Consider the following 5,445-nt stretch of genomic DNA (forward strand, 5'->3'; position numbering starts at 1 on the left):
AAGGCAGACTGCGCTCTGGTTTCAGACAAGAGGGGAAAAGAGGTGGCCGCAAGCCAAAGGCAGGAGAGAAAAAAAGAGCCTTTTGAACATAAGGCATGGAAGACCCAGTAGAAGACACAAAATACCTGATATAAACCTAACGAAAATGGGAAAGTTTACCCCAAACCAAAAAATAAATAGTATTCCCTGGCTTCCTTAGCTCCAATTTATCCCATCCAGATTGTTTGGTGTGAAGTTGAGTGTTTAGCTGTATCCAGCTGTAAACAGTCCGTCTCCTTTCAAATATATAATGGAACTGGTTGGCACTCGGCTTTTGTTTGCCCCAAACCAACAAACACACAATACAAGACAAACAAACATACAGCAATGTCTCTTTCCCAGAAATCCATGTAGAACAATTTTCCTTTTTGCCGATCTAAACCATTCACGCAGAGGAGACTTTGAATTACCTGGAGAGAATTGCGTTAGAGATTCGTAAACCACCATTTTGTGTGTTGGTACACAGCTTAGCCAAGTTGGCATGTCAACTGTTAAGCCTAGCCCCAAGACTAACCTCAGGCTCGAATACCTCAAGTAACATCATATTTGTTTTCCTGATTCAAATCCGTTTTCTTACGTTTTAGTTTTAGCTTCTTGCAGTGCAAATCCTAGAGGGCCAATTAAAGAACAAACTTAAGTCAACCAGAATTATCACAAGTAAAATCAAACCTTTTTGTGTTCACGTCTTCCCAGATGTGGAGAAGCGGGTCGTTTGATTGCCTTTGTACCACTCCATAGACAAGCCGGGTATGGGAGAGAAGAGAGAATAAGAGGGGGGATATATAAGGGAGAAGATGGTGCCTCAGACGGTGGAGAATGATGGAAGAGAGGAGCAGTCTTGAAGAGGTTGAAGTCTTCTGTATACACATCCTGTCTTACTGCATGACTAGTGGTGAATTAAAACCACCTGGCTTCCCCCTTACTCCCAATCAATTAAATAGCCCTTCCCCTCTTGCATGACTTATAAGAATCGAAGTTTAAACTCAGGAGGTCTGTTTCCATTTAGCCCATGCCTGTGTTTTGTAAGTTATTAAATGCCTCATGGTTATATGTCCCCATGGTTTAGTTTAAAGTCGCTATGTTGGATTTAGTTAGTTACATAAACTACATAACGACCATATATCCATGCCATAAGCATTTTTACAATTGTAACTTCCACGTAACGCTGTTAATTATTGCCATGCTGTGTTGTAAGTATTTAGGTTTGGATGTTTAGTTAAAGTCCCCTATGTTGGATTTTAGTTAGTTATGTCAAAAGTCAATTTGTGACCTATGACTGGGTCTCCGTCTGTTTGCCACTTCCTGTTGATTTTGTTCTTACCTTTCCTTTCCTTCCTTTAAGAGCCTTGACCTTCCTCCCCTTGGCTGTGTTTCCCCCTATGGGTTTCCCCCCAGTGGTGATTGCCGTCAGCTCACCCTATGGTGGCAACTGTGGCCATGCTCTTATTTGTCACTCGTCTACCTTTGTGTGCCCAGTTCCTTGTTCGGTCTAGAGTCTTGAAAATGTAAAACGGATCCGAAAGCATTGATGGTAAGTTGTTCAAAGAATAACATCCCAAAGTGCAGCCATGTTTCGCATAAATACACATTAACGACACTCCAGTATTCCGTCCTGATCCTAGTAATGTCGTTTAGCTTGTTAAGCCCAGTGATTCCTTTACGTTGCCATGATAAGGCGGTGGAAGTAACAATGGCTTACATCCTAATTTTACATAAACTGTGACCCCCCAGCTCTCCCCTCTTCCCCCTGGTTTACCCTGCATCCCCATTTTGTTACTTCTTCAGATTTCAGTGGGGAACCATTGTTCCTGACCACAATGCTAAACCGGCTTTAGCACGATAGCTTCTCCCTGAACGAGAAGCCCATGCGGGTTGCCTGGCCGTGAATGCAAATAGCACAGCTCAACGGCCCCAAAAAAACCCCCAACCCACAAATATCTTCTCCAACCAAGAATGTGGGGGGTCCACAAGCTTATAGGTTAACTAATATAGAAGTTACTGCAAGTAAAAATAACAGTACGATTAAAAAAGGAAAAAGCTCAAACATGATCAACCCAGTCTCACGGCCCCATCGTGTTATAGTTCCACGAATCTAATCTATTGATTCGTGGGTTCACCAACCACGATTTCCATTTTCGTGGTCCACACAGTAACGATTTTTAAAGCAATGGTATTTCCGATTTGGTAGTATGTTTCTGTGCCCTGTCACCACGTATTTTGGCCGGTCGGGCTTGAAAGACCAGAAGCTGTGGGGTTCATAAAAACATTTTATACTCAATATCAAGCCCACGAGTATATGCTTTTATTTTTACCCATTGTAAGATGTCCAGACTTTTTTGCCCGTCCGCCGAGGAAAAGAAATGGGGGCCAGAGGACCTCGAGAATACTGACCATCAGTATTATTGTAATCTTTTTTCCATTTTCCCTAATGTTTTATCTTTACATTGCTTTAAAAATCGGTGACCACGAAATAAAATGGGGGAAATTGGCACGAATCCAATAGATTACATTAACTTATAAACGAAATTGTCCCGTGAGACTGGTCATGTTCAGTAACAACCAGGAGCACTGCACAGGCCTGAATGCAATGTACGCATGCCAAACTACACACTTTGCCATGTGGGTAAATGTTAAAATGCCACTTAAACCCACCATAATAATAAGAGCCACAATTGGGTATAAGTGGTCCCATTAGCCGTGTAATCCGCAACAGGTCCCCTTTGAGCTCAAGACGACCCGAGTAAGATGAAAGTTAAAGACCATTGGACTAAAGAAGCACCTAAAAAGGACTTTCAAACGTGTCCATACCTTACTGTGGAAGTATCCACATCCACCCACACAGCTGCTCACCGTTTATAAAGGTGAATGCTTCCCGCACTGTTTGCGTGAAGCAACACTGAAGGAAACACAAAGACGGAGGTCATAGGAGGCCGAGGAGGTGTAGAAGCAAAGGCATAACTCAAAAACATTTCCCCTCTTGCAGTATTTATTGTTTTATTTGGTTCTTGTTCCCCTTTATATGTTTCTTCTGTTGGAGGAGCCCTCTGACCCTCAGTTTTTCATTGCCCTAATTCTACACCTGTAGCTATACGTCAAATGAAAAATAAAGCCCTTGAAAACTGAGAATTGTTCGGTGGCCTGTTACTCGAAAAATGAGTCCTAATAAAACAATGTTCCTTTAAGGTCCCATGATCATGGGCTCATTTCCTACTGATCATATTCCATTGTTGAGGTCCCTACTTAAATAGATTATATTAGGTGCAATGTTCCAAACCTACCCATCATTAGTTTCTCACAGCAACTCTGTAATAGTAGGGTGTATTCCACCCTAATCCTACACGGCTTGTTTGGAGCCTCCTGCCCCCCCCCCCTCCTATGACCCCAGTTTGGCTCTGACTTGGTCAGCTCGCCCACTTGGTTCTGATGATGTCCTACCACCGTACAGCGGAAACACAGGCCCGGACTGCCATCGGGAGAACCGGGAGTTTCCCCCGTGGCCCCCTGGGCCTGTAAGTGGGCCCTGCCGGCCTGAGGATTTTTTTTTTTAATGTAATGATTGTGAACGCAACGCTGCGCAAAGGTGGGTCTGACCTGCCCTCAACGAGTGGGTGCTGGCTGTCTACATGATGTGGCCTGCCGACTGGCCCTTTCCTCCATACAGATCATACACTAAAAGGCCCTCGATTGGTCTCTGTGTGCATTCAAGCTCGGAGGGTGGTATGTGTTGGCACGAGCTAAGCGAGAAGAGAAAGCGCGCGCCACCGGTTACGTGTATTGGTTGTCTGTTAAGCATCTGGTGCTAGGCTAGCGGCCGCCTAACGCGGATATAAATGAGCTGTCTACAAGATGGAGGAGAGTTCTCCTGTCAGACTGAAGAGACTGGATAACTTGACAGCTCAGGTGAGGTAAAGACTCTCTGGAGGGGTGTTAGATTGTTAACTTAGTCTAAGTTTCTCTGTGGGTCTCAAACCGGGTTTGGGTCCGACCATTTTGATGTAAAACAACATATTTCCCATTTGAAGGGGGGACGTGGATTAAAACCCTTACGTTTTTAAAAATTGTTGGAGACTAAAAAAACTAGTCTTTGCTGCTGCCTCAAAGAGGAAGCAGGGGGGAGAGGGGGAGACCAGTGAGGCCTGGTTTCAAGACGCACGCCAGACCACACCACAACTATAAATAAAACCCAAAACAAATAATAAAACAAGTTTCAAAGTGGTTTTTCATATTGGATATGGTAATGTTATTGTTATGGCTCATGTTCTTATGTTTTATGAATTAATTTTCAAATGTAACCAGTTGTTTCCATATGGGGTTTTTTTTTTTTTTTTTTTTTTTTTTTTTTTTTTTTCTTTTTTCTTTTTTTTTAGTCTCTCTTTATTTCCCCCTCAAAAGGCCACCAGATTTGATCATTTAAGTCCAACATTTAAAAAAAAAAATCTTACCAGGGGGGGCAATGCCCCTGGACCCCCTAGAGGTATTTGAAGTCCGACCTTCCCACTAAATATGTTCCATGGATAGGTTTCCGAAATAGATTTTGCAATTATCTTTAAATAGTAACCCATGTTCATAATGTTTATTCTGGGGTAAGTAGATGTAATAGTTTAGGCCCCGTTCACTATGGGCAGCAACGCACTGTAAAATATGACAATAAATCCAGAAAATGGCCACAAAAGAAAACTGGTAGATGGGCCCGGCAGGGTGTTATAATTCCCCCGGCCTGACTATTGTCCGGCGGAACAGCATGATTAATGTGGTTACAATTGGCGTTTGTGTTGCAACCAGAAAAAGACCCCAGTAATGACCAAACAGATGAGAATGCTGCGTGGGTCTGTGTCCGGTGTTGGCGGGAAACTTGTGGCGGCTCGCCTGCTGCCCGGGAGGGATGCCCGGACAGTGTGAGCTGCGGGTTCTTTTCCCTGCTTGCTGCGTGGGGCCTGCGAGAACNCTAAAGAGCTCCAATGCAACACAAAGAGGTAGTACTGTAGCAATACTATTTTTTCACTTTTCAAGTAATAACAAAAAAATCATACGTTTTGGTCACATTTGACCCAGACACATTACAAAGTGCATTTAAATGAATACAGAAAGAACTGTCAAAGCCTTCAGTGCACAAACCCATAACAAGGGATACGGGTAACTATATGAATGAATACTACACTACACTATAGTAAACTAGGTGCTTACTATCACCTCATTTGTGATTTGTCATCGCTGACTTTCTCAATGGGAGAAGGGACATTTTTTGTTTTGAACAAGAGCAGTGATTTTTGGCTCATAGGATGTCAATCCTAAGACATTGGTGAAGAGTGCTGTCAGTCAGGGAGCAGCGAGTGCTACTTTGTATTGAGTTCATGTGTGAAAAGCTTGATTCACATTTGTATGTTGATCCAAATATACTGAGCCCAC

The sequence above is a fragment of the Notothenia coriiceps genome, unplaced genomic scaffold (assembly GCF_000735185.1).
Source record: "Notothenia coriiceps isolate Sejong01 unplaced genomic scaffold, NC01 NC01_scaffold00000339, whole genome shotgun sequence".
Taxonomy (NCBI): domain Eukaryota; kingdom Metazoa; phylum Chordata; class Actinopteri; order Perciformes; family Nototheniidae; genus Notothenia; species Notothenia coriiceps.